The sequence below is a fragment of the Mus caroli genome, chromosome 4 (assembly GCF_900094665.2).
Source record: "Mus caroli chromosome 4, CAROLI_EIJ_v1.1, whole genome shotgun sequence".
Classification (NCBI taxonomy): Eukaryota; Metazoa; Chordata; class Mammalia; order Rodentia; family Muridae; genus Mus; species Mus caroli.
Window position 1 is genome coordinate 107,804,985 of NC_034573.1, and position 19,091 is coordinate 107,824,075.

Consider the following 19,091-nt stretch of genomic DNA (forward strand, 5'->3'; position numbering starts at 1 on the left):
AGTTCTGAATCCATGAGACCCAATAGAGTGCCAAGAGACAAATAGCCAATGAATGATGCGTAAAGGAATCCACTGGACACCTGTGGATGTGGGAGACGCACAGGAGGCTTGAAAGGAAGACACCGATGATGCCAGCCTCAGAGATATTGGAAGTAAAGCAGCCAAGAGCACAGCTGGAAGAACGGATGGGAGAACAGCTGGGAGAGGATAGAGAAGGTGGGGGAAGGGCTGCTGAGTGGTCGGCTTCTCTCAAGGTTGGCTCTCACAGTTTTCAATAGCCTTTGGAAGGAGGTCCCAAAAGCTCTAGTTTTCACACAAGAGAAAGCGATTCAGAGAGAGCAATGTGCCTAAGGTATCATCAAGGGGTTCCTGTGTGAGCTAAGGTTTGAAGCCAGCGGTAAAGGTCCTAGCATTATGTCTTTCTACAGGAAGGAAGGAAACAACATAGGCCCAGAGAATTTCAAGAATGAGGGGAGGAGTCAGCAGAGTTGAACACAGCAGCTTCCCACTTCCTGTTCACCTGGCCCCACTTCCCTGGATGGCCTTGAAAAAAGGCACCACCAGGGCCAGGGGAGGAAGGTCCTGCCTGGAGTCCTCACTGTGGGAACTGGGAACTATGTCCCTTCAGTTCCCTCCTCCCGCAGGGGCTTGATGGCTCAGTCTCCACTTGGCCCAGTTGGAGGAGGCTCAGCTCAGGCAAGCCCAGATCAACCTTGTCCCCGAGGACCTAGGACCCTGCCAGGGAGGAAGGAGCTAGCTTTTCTCTGACCCAGCTCACAGAACTCTCCTGAATTAAACTACCCTCAGCTCTCTCCCATACCCCAGCCTCAAGAAGTGCTCTGCCCATTCATTCCCAGTATGGTACTTGTCTCATGCTTTGGAGAACTGAAACACAATGTGTCTTGGCTACTTGGGTAGGTGCCGGCCATTCTGAGGCTCATTCAAGTCACTACGCACCCACCAAGCATAAGAAGCACACGTGAACATTGGGTGGGTCCCCCAGGATTCTCTCTGATGCACTGGGCGGGTACACAACTTAACAACCTAGCTAGGACAGCAACTATCGGAGAAGACAGAGGCACGGGTGACCTGGAGTAGAGACAGACAGGACAACGGGAAAGATCCTGTCCGAATTACAATGGCCCAGGCGATTCAATGACTCCAGGTTTCCCAGCCAAGATTTCCAAAGAGCCCTCTGGGACAAACAAGGACGCAGTCTGACTTTCTGGCCTTCTTTGAGCTGAGGGTGTTCTGGTCTCCCCAGATACCCACATTTAGCCCCTGCAGGTGTCTGGATCTGAACACTTGGCAGCACCGAGGTGGCCAGGAGAGACTGAAGGCACTCCTATATCTTTGCTCAGGAAATGGCCTCATAAAAGTGACAGGGAGACGCACCTATGGCTGCTTGTTAAAGTTTTATTACTAATCACCTCCAACGTCAGGGAGGCAGAGGGAGGGGCTGGAGATGGAGTCATCAAGGCCTGGGAGCAGGTGTTGGCAGCCTCAGCATCAGAGGCAGGAGCCGACACATGGCTTTCACAGCTACAGCTCTGTACAGTGCCCCGGAGTGGGCACTGCTCTGGGCCTATGCAGAGGAGGCTTTCCCGATGTCTCTCCCCTTCTTGTGAGGTGGGTAGCTCCTCCTTCATTCCCTACATTTAGCAGATTCCCCACACAATCTCCTGCTGAGCCGTTGTATCCCTTACCATTTCTCCTTCCCAATGAAACTGGCCTAGCGTGGTGTCACCATCTCCACACAGACCATAGTAGTCTGTTTGTGTGGCTGTAACACATTACCTAAAGCTAGCCACTTTATTTTAGGGGGAAAAGATAGCTGGGTGTGGTGGTACATGCCTGTAATCCTAGCACTCCAAAGGCAGAAGCAGACAGATCTCTGAGCTCTAGGTCAGACAGGGTTAATGCAGTGAAGGCCCCAGATTTTGTTTTGTTTCCATTTTTAAGTTGATTTGACTCACAACCCTGGTGGCTGGAAGGTCCAACCAGCACAAAGCTTGCTCCCAGACTGTGTCATCACAACACAGTGTAGAACAGAAAGGTCATGTGCAAATGGGGACAATTCAGTCTAGTGAAAACTAAGTCCAGCACACCAGCATTAATCCCTTCCGGTGGCAATGCCCTGCCTGCAGGCGCCAGCTCTGCAAGGTCCTGTTACCTCTTCATGTTGCCATGCTGGGGACCAGCCTCACACCCACGCACCCCAGGGAGTCAAACCTGCACAGCACCGAAGCTCTGCACATCTGCACATCACTGATAACTCTCTGACACTGTCACTGATTCACAAATCTCAATGGGCTCCGCCCACTTTCAGCACTGCACGAGCTTCCTTCAGGAACCCCGGGAGCCTGCCTGCCTCCTTCACATCCTTTCCCATGGCTGAACTCTTCAAACTGCCCTTTAAATCCATGTCTTTTGGTCTAGAAATTCTCACATGCTTGTGGCATGTGTTATGTTTGTATATGTGCATGTGTGTGCACATGTCCCAGATGTGGACACCAGGTACCCTGCTACATCAATCTCTGCCTTATGCCTTTGACACAGAGTCTGGCACTGGACATGGAACTCACTGTGATTTCTGGTGGGCTAGTTGGCTAGCTAATATGCCCAGGGATTCTCCCAGCCCCTCCATATCCCCCTCTCAGTGCGGGGGTGGGGGTGGGGGTGGGGGTGGGGGTGGGTGTTATGTGTTCAGTCTGTCACGTCCAACTTTTCTGTAGGTGCTGAAGGTCTGAACTTGGGTCCTTACACTTGCCCAGTGGGTGTTTATGCCCACAAGCCTCTCCCCAGCCTTACAACATAATTTTTTTAAAAGACATGCTCAAAGATCTTCAGGGATATGGCCTTTTTGCACTGGTTAGCTCAGTGTTTTATCACACCAGTTTACCATAATGTACTTCTTGGTGTCTGTATATTATAGAGCATAAACTTTAGGTCAGGACTCATGCCTTCGTCATTTCCCTATCATGAGTTGGGCATCACTGTTTGATGAACAAAAGAGCTAATGAAGAATTATGATGGTGACATTCCACGAGGTTAGGGTTGTGGAAAGGAAGGGAGGGCATGCGACTCAGTGCTTGCACAGTACCTAGCAGGTGACTAGGGCTCAGCAGCCATTGGTCGAACAAATGAATGAGACCGTTGAGCCAAACCGCATTCTGAAACTTGAAGATACCATTCCATGGTTCTGCTTACATTTCCTGCCAACATCGTTTCTCTTACCCATGTGGCCACGGCTACCTCTATACCTTCCTGTAGCCACACTGATGAAGCAAGGAACACTCAAACGGTTGGGTAACCCTGAGGCTGTTTTCCTTGTTTGGAAACAGTACCTGTTCCTCTAGTCCCAGTACCTGAATGGAGAGAGAGAGAGGCAGAATTGCATCCATTCAATTAGCCCCCAACCAGACCTTAGGGATGGGCAAGCTCCTTGCTACTTACCAAGGACTGGTTTCACCCACTCTCCACTTAACAGGGGTTCTCGTGACAATGTCATCAGGTACTTATAGGCTTTTGAAGGCCACCCTTCTCTGAGATCTGCTGGGGCCACCAGGACAGGCACTGAGAAGGACAGAAGAAGCCACAGAGCCAGGGAGCCAGGGCAGCACTGGAGAGCCGCGCTGGGCCTGGGCTGAGGTCGTCTTTGGAAAGCTTTAGCTCTGACTTGGGAAAACATTTTCTAGAGGAACTCAGGGCTCATGCAGCTGCTGACTGGGCTGGGACTCCGCCTGGAGGCAGACTTCCCCAGAGCGGTAGTGACGGATACTTCAGTGAGTATCTGGATACATGCACTTTCCTGTAAGCATGGTACACGCCCCCTGGCTTAGCAGTGGACAGAGAAATGATGTCCCAGTTCTTCAACAGTTATGTTCTTAGAACAAAGACAATGTCTGTAATAAGAGAAGTGGGCCTGCTCTAAAGTGGGTTGAGACCCTGACTTCCTACAGCCAAAGTCTCCGGCCACTGTCCCACAGACTCTCCAAGTCTACCTTCCTTCTGCATTCCCTCAATTAAGACAGAGCAGGCACCACACACCTGCTCCAGTACCTCCTCCTCCTCCTGGGCCAGCCTGGAAACTCCCCGGAGATGGTGCCTGCCTGGCCTGCTGGAGCTCTCCGGATCTCTCAGTGCTGTGGGCCTTCCCTCCTCCTTTCTCATCTCTATATATCTGTCTAATGAACATTTCAATAAGCCGAGCGCAGCTTTTTCCACTTAATAAGCAGAGTGCTGACTTCATTGCGGGTTTGCTCCTCACTTATCTGTTCAGGGCCTTAAATCATTCGCAGGAAACGCTTGGCAAAGTGAAATCTGGTATCTTGGCCATGGGCCCCTCCTGTCAGCACCTGCCCTGCAGGGCCCGGGGAATGCCCTGTTCCCACAAACCACCACGAGGGTGGAAAAGAAACTCCCATAAGCCAGAGACCAGAGTCTGAGGCTGACAACGCCTGAAAGAGAAACGTTACAGACACAATTGCCTACAGAGCAGCTGAGGCGGTCAGGGGGTCAGGGGCAGGTGTGATGAGGCCGGAGGTTCTACCTCCAGGAGATGATGTTTAAGCTACGATATGCAAAGCCTTCGTGAAACTGGGAGAGCCCAAAGCAGTCCAGAGACTGGACACTGCTGTTACATTCGATGCTGCATGTTCTATGTTGAGACTATGACAAAGGACATGGGTTTTGGGATAAGAGTTCCTGGGTCTGGATTCTAGCACTATGAAATTAACTAGCTGTGTGACCTTGGAGATGTTACTGGACCTCTCTGAGCTTCATATTCATATCTTTCTCTAACCAAACGGGGTTAAAATATTCACTCTGTAGAGCTGCTGTACAGATTAAACTTGAGTCTCAGCACAGAGAATACATCAAATGCCTGACATCTAGGTCACAGCCAATAAGCAGTAGTATTACCATGAATGATACTGGCATATGTCTTGAACCTTTTCCCCAAGTCTGAGACAAGGACCTTGAAGGCTGAGGGTCTTCCGCTTTCTGTGTCTGAGCAGGCAGACAGGAGCAGACAGAAGAGACCTACATTTCACGTACAACCAGAAGAATGCCCCGGCTCCCGGCTAAGGTGTGGCTCTCCTGTTATTGTCTGTGTGGTGGGGGCTGGGCTAGGGAGGTTCTTCTCCAGCTTCCATCTGGTTTTAGCTGGCAGGAAGATTTCAGGGCAAAAGGACACAGACTCAATTAAACACGGACAAGCGCAAGGCAAGGCCTTTTGTGATAAACACATCAAACTCCCTCCCCACTCCTCAACTCTGCATGGTCAGCCACAGTTCTGGCAGAGAACCTGGAAATCCTTCATTTAGACAGCTCCAACGGCTGTTGGCCAAGAAGCTAAGACAACTGTGAATAAGATATCAAGAAGGAACGCATACTTCTCAAGCTAGCCAGCTGGATGGGTCTACCTGCCGGACTCAGCTCTGTCCTGGTACCCTATCCCGGGGAGATCCAGGGCTGCAAAACCTCTTTAAGTAGTTAAGATCGAATGTCCCATTCTTAAGCCTGGACATGGGAAGACTGCAGGGGACATGGAGGGAATGCCAAAGGGGCAGCAAGGGCGTACATATTCATTCACAAAACCCCATGCCACAGGCAGAGTGGGTTTGCTTTGAACCCAGAGCACATGGGGAGTGTGTGTGGGGGGGAATCAAAGTGGCTGCTGTTTTACGCAGTGGCCAGGGAACTTAAGAAATTCATTATCCCCAGTGGTAGCTCTAGCAGAAAGCGTAAATGAATTGAAAAGTATTTGGACAAGGCTATGAAAGACACAGTCACATATATGCCTGAATCAGGGTTTGTTCAGTGCGTGAATAAATGAATATGGATGATCTTAGTTTTCAAGGTATTTCAATCCAGTGGAATAAATATTCATGGGGTGCCTACTGTGTGCAAAGCATTGTGCAGGACATGAGGCTGAACAGTTTCTGTCCAGAAGTTTACACTTTTATGAGGGGATTAGAAAGGACGATGTCAACACAGGGTGGACTCGGTATCTGTTGTAAGAAAACACAGGGGACTCCGGGAGGGCCAAGAAGGGAAAGATTCCAAGGGGTTTAACGAAGGTGACATGTGAGACCAGCCTTGAACAGCAAGCTGCTTTTCAGCAGGTGAATATGGAAATAAGGGCAAACTGGAAAGAAGAAATGACAAGCCCCGAGAACTGGGATGTGTGGAAAAAATGAAGGACAATTTAGGTGGGAATACAGTGAGAGGGAGGGAGAGGGGGAGGGGAGAGAAAGGGGACGAGGAGAAGGAGAGAAAGGAGGAGGAGAGGGAGAAGATAGATGGGAAGAGAACAGTTATGTTAAGAAAGAGGGGCAAAGAAAAATGTGGTCCACCCTCTAGGGCATCTCAGAATTTTCAAGGCAAAAGCTCTGTGTTCCCATGATAATCAGGTCCCGAGAGGAAAGGGGGCAGGCAGCTGCTAGTAGCTCTCAAATTTAAGGCTCACAATAACTAGTAGATTTCCGAGCTAAGCAGAAAGAACTTCAGTTCAGCCCCTAGAGAGGTACAGAATTAGGCCCCAGGGTCTCCATTAGCATATGGATTGTCTTTGTTTCTGGGATTCCTGGGGTTCTCAGTGGGTAGGGACATTCAGCTCGGTCATGGAGTGAGCATCTTGGGTTCCCTGTCTGGGTCCAGCAATATTTGTGTAGAAGAGGTCTTTGGTTAAAAAAAAAAAAATTCATTTGAGCAGTCAGGACCAGACAAGAGAGGGAAGGAACTATATCCTAAGTGGGTCTAGGCGCCTCGTTTCCCACACCACTGTAGCCAGAATTTGGGACAAGGCGGGAGGGGCCATTTGTCTATTAGTTGACTGTTTATAGAACTTATTTCATGGGCCAGGCATTAGTGTTAGATCTAAAGAAACACAGGACCTTTTTTGAAGAAGCCCATGACCTAGTGGCAGAGGAAAACAGACAATTAGAAAATGGTGTGGCCACTGACATAGATCCTGGGTGGAGGCACCAAGGAAGCAATGGCAGCGTGAAGGGAGGCTGTAAGAAAATGGCCACTTACATCACTGGGCCTTAGATGGGTCTGTGTATAAGGCATAGTGGTAAACATGAAGGTGCCTTCCCGGGAAGTTCTTTGGGGGCAGCTGGAATTGAGGTGTGTGACAGATCAGGAAGGCCTTGAACTCTGTACTAAGGAATCTAGATTTTAAAAGGAGCCATGAAGATTGTCATGGAAGGGGTGAGACATAAGCTTTGCAGTTTAGAAATGGCACTCTCCAAACAGTATGGAGGAATCAAGGGGAGGGCTGAGGCAGGGGAGGGGCATGAGGAAAGCAACAGGCTTCTACCTGCTAGCTTGCAGGGCCAACTGGAACCTAGCCTGCCCTCCCGCCTGCTGCGTGCAAGGAACAGTTCTGTTGTGGGGTAGTGGGTTGGTGGGTGAGAGGGTGTCTTGCATGATTTCTAGGGAAAGTCAGGTAGGTCTTCCTGCCTCTCTATTCCCTTCTCAGCTGATTCCACCCCTTCAGCCTTGGGACTGATATCGAAGCTGTTTATTCTACTTGCACCAAAGGATGGCTCTCAGGTTCAAAGCAGGCAGCTTTGTTGAGATGGCTGGATTGAAAAGTGTGACCTTAAAACACCTGCCAGGATTCCTCCTATGACTTAGTTTGGGGCCCTTTGATGGGGGAGCAAGAGATGAAAAGGGTCAGGGCAGATGAGAGGGAAGCCTTCTTTGCCCCCAAAACAATCAGCAGTTAAAAGCACTGACTGGTCTTCCAGAGGCCCTGAGTTCAATTTCCAGCAACCATATGGTCTCACAACCATCTGTAATGGGATCCAATGCCCTCTTCTGGTGTGTGTAAAGACAGTGACAGTGTACTCAGATACATAAAATAAATAAATCTTTTAAAAAATATACAAAAAATGTTACTCCCTTCTCCTCCCTAAGTTCCTCTCTGCAGCTCACCAGACTCTGGGCCTCACTCTTCAAAGCTTTGATCTTTGTAGCCTGGTACCAGGCAAGGGGTACCAGCCCCCTTCATCTCCACCCTCCCCTATTCTGAAGCAGGGACAGGCCAGATGCCTGGTTGTCCCTCTGTAGCCCCACATGGCCCTTCTCCATCCATTCTGTACCTAGGAGGCCAGCTTCTACAACCTCCCCCAACCAAACCCTGATGTCTGGAATTCCTCTTGGGTTCCACACACAGTGGACATTAGCAAGCAGGAGTGAATCATCCAGGGAAAATGCTATTTTACCTTGTTCCATTGAAGGTCATTGGGCCTATGGTTATAAGAACAGTTACAGTTCTTTCTGGGGTCTGGCACATGTCAGCCATTGGAGTATAATGGCTCTCTTGTGGTGTGACGCCTTCTCTGTACATTGTTAACCTTTCCTTGGTTGCCCCGTCTGTAGGATTCTGCTTCTGAATAGAATCTTGACTGGTTCAACAAGAAGCCTCGGAGAGAGGACACTACCTGGACATAACATTTATTCCAGAAATTTCTCCTTAGTTCTATTCCACATTCTTCACTGTGGGTCTTCAATATTGCATAATAAATATTTGTCTGCTGGGTTGATGGGCAGAATGTAGAGAAATTAAACAGAAAAAAAAATCTAATCTCAGGTCCTTGTCTTCTCGTGGCTCTTCCTAGCTGTTGACAGTTTTGCAGAGAGTATAATGGCTAAAAAGATGTTACTTTATTCTTAGTGACAGAGAACTTGAGACTAGGAGGTGTCAGGACTATGCTTGAAGTATGTAGTCACTCTTAGAGTCAGCAAATATTTGTGGAACATTTACCATGTTCAAGGTCCTATACTAGTGGAGACAGCAAGCAGGAAACAAAACATACCCCTGTTCTCACTGAGCACACAGTTTTGTTGATGAAACAGTTGATTAACCATGCTATTATAATGAAATAACCTTATTAGAGGTGTGAGTAGTGTGTGTATGTGTGTGTGTGTTGAGTAAATACACAAAGTAGCACCAGTCCTGATTGTGTGTGTGTGTGTACATAAGGTGCAGTAAGTGAGTCTAGGCTAAGGTTGGAAATGAGTTAATCGGAGCCAGGGTGGGGGTTGAGGGAGAAGGGCTAGAGAGTTACAGAGCAAGAGGGGAGAGCAGGTGCAAAGGCAGGCAGCTGGAGTTGGTGTCCTGAGAAAGACAAGCAATAGTATGAAACTCAGGATGGAGAGTATTGAGAAACTAGTGGGAGAACAGGTAGAGACCAGCTCAGACACAGGCATCCATGCTACTGGAGAGATGTATTCTAGCTAGCCTTGAGAAGAGCAGAGTTTGCACACAAGAAAAGGACTGGGTCAGATGCCTGTACTAAAGTCTTTAGCTATAGGCTGGAATACAGCTTGGTGAGATACTTAGGAAAAGGGAGACATTACAGAGACTGACACAGTAGCTGAGGCTAGAGACAATGAAGCTTAATAGGACTGGGTGGTGTCTGGTGTGCTGGAGTGAGTGACTGAGACAGAGGCATTGCACATGATTCCCAGTGATTCCCAGTCTCACTTGAGTCACTAAGAGATGCGAGTCAAGGATGGGAGTGGGTCGACCAGAACACTCGTTTGGGGCTTCGTTTTCATCCAGGAGGGTCTGAGGTGATGCACACATGCGAGCCAAAAGGAAGCCAGTTACAAGACCTGTTTGTGTGGTCACTGGTTCTCAGTCTGCTTCCTCTTCCTCTGAGCATCTTAAGTGATCAGCCTCCACAGCCCCTGTTTCAGTGGCCTGTCACCTGTGTTTTGACAGCATCTCCCAGGACCACCGGGGTGATGCACAGAGGTGATCAGTTGCTCTGGGTGGGGACTCCAGGGGTGGGCTGCTAACCGTTCCCAAGAAGAGCCAGAAGTACAGGCGAGGAGTGGAGGCTAAAGCTTGGTTTGTGGGAATGTCACACTGAGGAGTCCTAGCTTATGTGCTGTGTGTGGGTGTAGTGTATGTGTGAGAGAGACAGACAGACAAAGACTGAAGGATATGGAGCAGAGAAAGACTATGGTAAAACCTTAGGCCAGGATGCATGCCCTGGTGGGGATGTGCAAGGTGAATTCGAGGCAGGGAAGCCAATGAGAGACTGCTCCACAAGCTTTGCTTGTTTTTCATTGATTGACTGTGTATGAGGGAGTGTGCAAGCCCTGAGCTTCCTCTTCTACCATGCGGGCCAGCTCAGGGACTGAACTCAGGTTGCCAGGCTTGGTGGCAAGTGTCTTCTACCAGCTGAGCTATCTTGCTGGCCCAAGCTTTATTTTTCTAATTAAATTAGTAAAGATTTAAAAATTGATCATAGGGTTATGTTTTAAGAAAATGAGCATAATCATTCATTGCTACTGAGTCTGCTGGTCTAACCTTTCTGGGAGGCCATCTTATCAATGCGTCGATAGCTTTAAAAAACCCCATGCCTTTTCTTTGTGTGTGTACGCTCATGCACACTTGTGTGTAAAAGAGAGGGAGAGACACACACAGACATGCAGACAGACAGACAGATAGACAGACAAGACAGATAGAAATGGTAAGACTCAAACCCAGGAACCTACACACCCCAGGCCTGCATTCTGCCACTGAGGTATATCCCCAGGCTCCAAATTCATACATTTTTGACCTAATACTTTCTTGTTTTCCAATTATTTAAGGTTATATACTTAAATTTATTTATGTTTTCATGCAAGAGGCTTAGGCCACGGTGTGAGGCCAGAGGGCAGGTTCTCTCCATCTGCCATGCAGTTTCAGGAACTCAAACTCAAGCAGTTACTCTTTTACCCTTCTTGCTAGCCTGACCTAACAATTTATTTCTTACTATTTATTTATTTATTTATTTATTTATTTATTTATTTATTTAATGAATACAATGGAGCTATCTTCAGACACACCAGAAGAGGGCATCGGAGCCCATTACAGATGGTTGTGAGCCACCATGTGGTTGCTGGGAATTGAACTCAGGACCTCTGGAAGAGCAGCCCATGCTCTTAACCACTGAGCCATCTTCTCCAACCCAACCTAACAATTTCTAACCCACGGAAATTATCAGGAATTCTCAAAATATGAATTATTTGCTTGGTGTGGTGGCACACACCCTTAATCTCAGCACTTGAGAGGCAGAGGCAGGCAGATCTCTGAGTTCCAGGCCAGCCTGGTCTACAGTTGGGGCCATACAATAAGACAAACAAACAAACACACAAATAAAACTGCATATTTAACAATGTTCACTGGTGTTTTATGTTATGAATAATAACATAAATGAGAAAGAAAAAGGAAGCATCTAAATATTCATGGAGGGAAAATGGCTAAGCATCAAAGCATACGGCACAATGAAATATTTTGGTATCATTAGAGAAGGGGTTTGAAAGCTTATTTAATGGAATTAGAAATTGCTAGCAATAAAATGTTAAGTAGAAAAAAACATGATATAAATGTGCTCTGGACAGGATTCTGGAAGAGAAAAAGGACGTTGATCATTGGGCCAGTTGGGGGACCTGCAGCTCAGCGAACAGCCGATGAACAGTTTCGCTAAATAATAATGGAATCAATGCTAACATCTTAGCTTTTAGTCTGCTTTTGTTCTTGAGACAATCTCATTTTGTAGCTCACACTGCTCTTGAACTTCAACTCCTGCCTCAGTCTTTTGGGATGTCAATGTGTTTCACCATACCTAGCCAATTCTTAGCCTTGATGGCGGTGCCATGGTGGTGTGAGGTGTTTGCCCCAGCTAAACTGGGTAAAGGGCCTGCAGAGAGACCTCTCTATCTGCGTTTGCTTCTGTAAGTCTGCCGCTAATGTTTCCTGAGTGCTTTGATACAGTAAGCATTGAACCCAGCACCTTCCTAGCTGGTCCTCCCGAGAAGTCATCCTGAGAAGTCACGTCTCCCCAGGAAGCAGGTAGTATGACAGACAGTTCATCTCACCAACAGGACAACAGAGGCACCAAGTCACACAGCTCTTAAGTGGCACGGACACAGGTCTTACTTAGGCATTCACGATTCTAACACTTGCGCTTTTTCAATTTGGCATTGAGAAAGGAAATAGAGTATGAGATGGATAACAGTTTTCCCCGTGAAGTGGGATCAGGGGTGGGTTTTTTCCCCTCCCCATTATGAGTGGTTATAGGAGGGGAGAGGATAAAAGAAAGAAGGCCGGGACTTGCTTGTCTGATTAGATATGGGTGATAAATAAAGGCAGGAGGGGGCAGATTTACAGGGGCTGAGGGAAGACAACTTGGGTTTCTGTGGTGGGGGATGGCTCAAGTGACACTAGGAAAGTGCCTACATTTGGGGGACACCATGGGAGAAAGGGACGAGGGATCCTTGTCCCAAGGTGACCAAGGAGCCGTATGGCAGGAAGCAGTCCAGCTCTGAAATCCTGGGAAGAAGCTCCTGACTGCATGGCTGTGTGGTGCTTCAGGGCCACTCCCAGGGTACCACTGGGCAAGGTTAAGGTAATGTAGGAATCTGCTGCAGACCAAGGTGTTCAGGGAGGCTCCTGTTCCTGAGAATGGACAGAAGGCGACCTTTGTACAGCGGTCGTCTAGAGCACCCTCCTTTCCCATTCTCCCATGGCTTTCTTTTCCCATTAGGCACATCACTGAAGAGAAGTCCTCAGATTCGATATGGGCATTCCCTGGAACGGAGGTATGTGGAGAGGGGAGGCCCACCCTATTGTCTCTGAGCTCTGAAAAACTTCCATTCCCTGCACAGAACTCAAAAGCCCTCCAGCCAACACACACCCGTAGACTAGCACACAGCAGGCCCTGGCCCCGATTGTCGACAGCCTTAATTATCTCTATCCTGCTTTTCTATCTCTTATTCCTGCTTCTCTCAGCTGTAGTGGGAGGGTCAGTCTGGCCCTCCTGGACTCTTGCCATGGACTGGCCTTAGTCCATTTCTCTAAGCCCCCCAGTACCTCCTGGCCTTGCTCAAGGGCCTACTAGGATGGAGAGCTAGCAGGAGGCGGTCTACAGCCCAGTTGTCTGCCGGGCTAGGGATTGAACGCCAGCTTTGTGCGTGCTAGGCAAGCACTCTACCAACTGAGCTACGGCCAGCATCCCCTAGCCCATCTCCTTCTATGTAGAGGTCAATAGCGCTCTAAGGCCCGAGGCCTTCCCAAGCTTCTGCTCTGCCTGGGATAAACTTCAAACTTAAGTTTGTTTCTAGGACCCTTCAGAGCTGTCCGTTGAGGACAGGGATCTTGGGGTGGCTTAGAGTCCCGGCTGTGCCTCATTTTGGAGATTGGACAGATGGCGCCCACACATAGGATAAATAAACCAATGAAATCAGAGAAAACAACATGTCGCTACTGCTTTGCAGAACCATTGCTCCCCCTTCCTCAGGGAGAAAGGGTCAGGCTGCCAGCTAAGAGGCCGGCCTGGGGGCTCTCTCCAGGGCTCCCTGCAGTGTGGCCTGTTTGTCTAAGTGGGGAACACATGCTTTTCATAGACCATCACTACTTTCTCTCTGGAGGTCCATCAATCCCACTGGAGAGGCCGGGTAAGACACAGACAGAGGGAGGCCACCACAATGAGGGACAGAACTTGGAAGGAAGAGATATCAGGGCTGGTTAAGAAAGGGAGGGAGTTCTGAGACTTTAGGACACTGTGGGAGGGGGAAGGGACTAAGGGCCACAGGCATGCACAATCGGCATGCACTCAGTATCCCAGTCTACAGCATCCTTGCTGAAGACCACTTCAGGATCTCATGACTGAGTAATTGAGAGGGTGATAATGTCATCAACGGAGATAAGGCCTGCGGAGGGTGCACTGTGGAGCACGTGGGGTGAGGGGGGAAAGACTCCATTCTTAGATGTCTGTGGGCCAGAGCACAGAGGACATTCACCAGGCAGTTGGAAAAAAATGGGAGTGGAGCAGCACGAGGTCGGGTTTGGAGCCTTATAAGGATGACAGCCGAGTGCACGAAGGATGAGCTCATCAGGCTGAAGTGCATCCTGGGAGCGAGGGGACCAACATGGAACCCCCAAGAACACCTCCTGTTATTTAGGGTGGGTGGACGAAAAGGGAAGGTGTTGGTGGCAAAGGGCCAGGGAGAGGGTACGAGAGAGACAGGGACAGATAAAGGTTGAGGAAGGTGCTAAGATGGGTGGGGACCAAGATGAGCTTGGGATTTGGATTAATGACCTTCGAGAGAACAGATTCAATAAAGAGTTAAGGATGGCGGCAGAAATGAGGCAGCTGCGAGAAACGAAGGAGCTTAAATAGAAATAAACTGCGCAGTGAGGCTGGGAAGGGGTTGGAAACACGAGCGATGGGGGTTTGAAGGATGTGCTTTCTAATATAGGGAAAAGCCAGTCTGGCTGTACCGCCCAGTATACAAAATGACATGTCTCCACTTCAATGTTTACAGGCTGCTGATGGTACCATTCTTGGTCCCGGGGTCTCTTATGCTCCAGATCCAGAGGTTCTGTGTGCCAGCAGCTTGGGAAGAAGGATCCCTCTTACCCTATGATGCTTTCAAACATCCCAGCTCCTTTCAGCCTTTTTCTGCCCTGCCACCTTCTCTCCCTGTCTATACTGTTCACCTGCTACGTGCCATCTGCAAGAGGGATATGATTCAGAGTTTAGGGAATGCCAAGGAGGACCTGCAGGGGAGGAGACATGCAGCCACTGCAGCAGGAGGGCCATCGCAGGTGGGATGGAGTCTCCAGGGCTTTCTGACTGACTGGAAGTGAGCAGAGGGGAAAGGAGAGCAAGAGGTTGGCTCAGAAGGTGTGACACTCTAGGCCTCTCATGTCTGCCCAGAGCTAGAGCTTGGTGCATGGACACCGTGAGGCAGGCACTCCATCTCGAGGTAACATGATCCTGTAGCGCAGGGCTCCTCTGATGTGGGCTGCTTGCCTTTTACAGCATTAGGGGAGCAACATTTCATGGAAAATTCAATAAATCCCCCTGTACAGCCAGACGTCTGTAAACAATGGCTTCCAAATTCAATCAGGCTGGGGACCCGCAGTAGCATTTATGAGCTCTAACGTGGAATATTATATAGGGGCGTGAGTAGCGGGTGGGGCGGGGTGGGGTGGGGTGGGGGAAGGGACTTCCTGGAAGAAGAAAGCTCTGGTGCCTCCAGCTCTCTCTCTCTCTCAAAGCAGAAGACTCTCCAGGTAGAAATGGCATGGAAGCCGGGCGTGGTGGCGCACGCCTTTAATCCCAGCACTCGGGAGGCAGAGGCAGGCGGATTTCTGAGTTCGAGGCCAGCCTGGTCTACAAAGTGAGTTCCAGGACAGCCAAGGCTATACAGAGAAACCCTGTCTCGAAAAAAAAAAAAAAAAAAAAAAAAAAAAAAAAAAAAAAAAGAAATGGCATGGAGACTCTTGGGTGGGACCTGAGGGCCACTGAACTAGGGTTGAGAAGGAGGGCAGAGATTTGGCCTTTTGGCAATGGTTGTGGGGGAAATGCGGTCGGAGTGGCCAAGGCTGAGAGTGAGCTCTCCAGTTCCCTCCATGATCTCATCTGGGCAGGAGCAGTGGGACCACGGTCTACTTAGCTCATCGCCTTTGTCATACAAAGGCCCGATGGCTTCTGAATCTTGCTGTGACATGGGGCCTGCTCAAATGCTTTGGGAACTAGACCCCACATCTGTCTCAGGTTCAGACAGCCCCTTCCTCTGTGCAGGAGGACATGTCATGAAGTAGAGGGCCATGTGGACATGTCTTTTGATGACTGTGTCCCACTATGCTATGTTAGGGAGGTTCAGGGATCTCTCCTGTCTTTAGGTCCCCTAGATTTCTGTTCTTCTTTAGACCTGTCTGGTGTGGCCAGCTCTCCTGGTCTCTGCCTCCTCCTCTGCTCTGGCTAACTGGCTCTCTCTGGCCTGGGTGAGAGAAACCAGTATGAGGGGTTCTGGGAAAGGGCAAGAACAGGCTCTGGTTTCGAACCTGAGTTCTAGCTACTGGCCAGCTCTGGTATACCTCCCTCCTCATCTTCTTCTTCTTCCTCCTCCTCCTCCACTTCGTTCATTCCCTTCTTCTTTTTTGGGGGAGTGAGGATGGGGGAAGGTGTCACCACATGTCCTAGAACTCACTAAGTAGACCAGGCTGGCCTGGAACTCACAGAAACCTGCCTGCCTCTGCCTGTCCAGTGGTGGGGTTAAAGGGCCAGTGCCATTCTGAAGCTTAGAGTGTCTCTGTACAAAGTGCCTGGGTGGGTGAGGTTAGACAATGTATGCACAGTGCCAGAGAGCTCTGGCATGCTCCTTCATGTGTTTCTCAAACTTCTTCTAGCAAAGCTCCAGGAACTACCAGGCGTTTTCCCCTCCAACCGAGGACACCCAGTGTACACCAGGTCCTCTTCTGCTTTATCTCCCAGGGTCCTCCGGGACCAGCTCCCCTGGGCACAACTGATTTGAATTCAAGAAGAACATCAAAGAGAGTAAAAGACAGGGCCTAGCTGAGCACATGGAATTGGGCTGGAGGGGGGAACTCAGAGGGCTCTCATGTGCTTTTCTGGAGAACTGAGGTGGCTGAACCAGCAGGGCAGCACCCGCCCCCCCCACCCCCCACACTGACCCTACCCCATTGTGTACATCTCCATTCCCAGGGTCAAGAGCAGTGTTGACACTTGGCACATGCTCAGTAAAGGAATGAATTAATCCAGCCTTAATCTCCATTTTCTTCTCGTTCTCTTGGATGGTCCCAGAAGAATGCAGAATATGCTTTCCAGAACATTCACGACTGTTCTTAAAAGACAGATATTGACTCCCGCCCGGGTGAGACCCTGGAAAACTGAACAGGCTCTCCCATGCCACAGTCATGGTCAGAACCACAGCCAGAGAGGCTTCTTGCACCCACTGTTAGAATCCAGAGCCTAGAAGGAGGCAATGTTTCTACGGGCCACTTCCCTAGGGTTCTCAGCCTTTGGTAATTGTGGAGATGGGACTTCCATGAATATAAACAGACTATACTTTCCTCTCACCAGAGACAGTTCCATGGGTTTGTCTAGTCTCAGTCTTAAGGCACAGGACAACAAGGAAAAGGAAGACAGCTCAGAGCAGCGCTAGGCCTTTGCAAAGGATTTATCATGGGGCCAGACTCTGCACCCAGCACAGGTGTGTTACCTCAATTAGACGCCCCCCCCCCCAATGGTCCAGGTGGAACATATCAGTTCCATCCTTGTTGCACCTAGAGGAAATTACGGAGGCTCATAGAGACTAAATGGCCAAGAGGAGGCGGAATAGGACACGGTGTCAGATCAAGCTATGTGCCACCACAGCCTGCTGCCTCAGAAGGTAATGACCAGTGACTGATTCCCACTCCCCAGCTTACCTAGTGCTGAGCCCTGGCAGGGATCAAGCCTTCTCCTATGCCTCAAGGCCACTCTAGGTCCCAGCCTCCCTAATGGTCTTCAGGAAGAGCCTTGGCCAGAGGCAATAGTCAGTCTTCTGGTCTTCCAGCTTTGTTCCTGGGATCTCCATGGAGAAGAGCGAGCTGAGCCAAGGCTGCAGCTCTCTGATCTTAGCTACAGAGACAAGCTGGAGGCTTAGCTGTCCAACGGGGACTAGTTCAAGCAGTGGGGCAAGACGGCAAGAGCCACACAGCCCCACGTCTCTACATCATTCATGTGCTTATAAATGCCACCCACCTGGAGGGAGGAGGTCCTTTAAGACGGGGGCCAGTGGCTACCTTTTGGTTTTCCATTTGGCAGGACAAGGATGGGAGAAGCCCAGGGTGACAGATTCTCAGGGGTATGCTCCCTCCAACCCTGTAGCCAGATACCCTGCACCAGGTCCTGAGACACTGAAACAAGTGCACACTGCTTCCTTTGCCTTTTTTTTTCTAAGATAAAAAATATGACAGCACCATAGTCTCTGAATGCCCCAGCCACATATTCATGCCCATACACACAACTCCGATGTTCACTTCCACCACTCATGCGCTCGCTTTCTCTCTCTCTCTCTCTCTCTCTCTCTCTCTCTCTCTCTCTCTCTCTCTCTCTCTCTCTCTCTCCAGTCCCCCTCCCTCTCTCCCTCATTCTCCCTGCTAGCTGCAGTAAGGATCAGTCCCCAAAGAAAAATGCCCAATTTGTCATGTCATGTCCAGCTGTTAACCTCCCGTCGGTAAGCCAGGGGGAAGACTTACTTTCTCCTATTTATTTATTTGCCACTTGGACAATAGAAGGCCCCAGGCCTGCTGAGTTCTCCATAATAAAGCCACCAACGATCTCCCCCATCGCCCCCCTCCCCTCCCCCCACCCCCATGTCAACAACACTAGCCAACCTGCAGGTGTCACTGGGCATTAACCCCAGGCTTAACTCTGGATCTGCTGAACCGGAGGGGAGGGGGAGGGGCGAAGCCAGCGATGGTGGGGGGTCTGATGGGGAGGTCTTCTCACAAAGAGGAAGGCCTTGGGATGGGCGGGCTCATAACCATCCCTCCGGAAAGCTCACTGCGCTGAGGCTGGGGGAGGGAGGGAGGGAGGGACCAGCCAAATAATGCCGTTCCTTCTTCCCAGCCTCCCCAGTGGTCTCCAGGCAGTGCCTTTGCGGGCACCCCACTCACCGCGCCTAGCAACCCTGCTGAGAGACCCGCCCTCAGGAATGAGGCTCAGCCCCGCTGGCCAAAGAGCAGCTAGGGCCGGGAGGAGAGGCTCCAGCTCCCCCCCCCCCGCCCCCAGCCCCCCCGGAGTGACTGCTCCTTTTTCCAGCTCAATCCTGTTCCCCTCTCCAGGCCCAATGTGCCAAGGAAAGATTCCTGGGGCACAGATGGCAAAGTCCTTCCTTGCCTCCACAGATATACACAGGGGACTCTAGTAAGTCAGAGACAAGGTGGGGATGGGGAGCCCGGGGAGCCCCTTCCTCAGCAGCTCTTCCTCTGTTGAGATGTCACAGTGAGTTATGGGTCACGTGGAGGTGTAGCCTCCGTGGACACTAATCCAGGGCCCTGCCTCTCTTTTGTTAATAACCCTCTCTTTCTTGGAACCTTTGCTTCTTTCCGAGGACAATTTTGGAGATTAAGGTGACTTGGGATTGAGGACCCACGTCCTCACTCCCAAGCCATCTTTTCAGTAAGTCCCCTGGTGACAGCTTCACTCCCAACAGTATCTAGGTGTCAGGCAGACATCTTAAGAAGCAGAGATTCTAGCAAGGCTTGAAGCTGAATGTGTAGT

At 49.9% G+C, this 19,091-nt stretch overlaps 1 protein-coding gene across 2 annotated transcripts in view; it reads right to left on the reverse strand.

The window, feature by feature from the left end:
- The window catches only part of Rnf220 (ring finger protein 220), a 219,616-nt gene that overhangs the window by 85,337 nt on the left and 115,188 nt on the right, over positions 1–19,091 (reverse strand). The gene's annotated exons all lie outside the window — the stretch shown is intronic.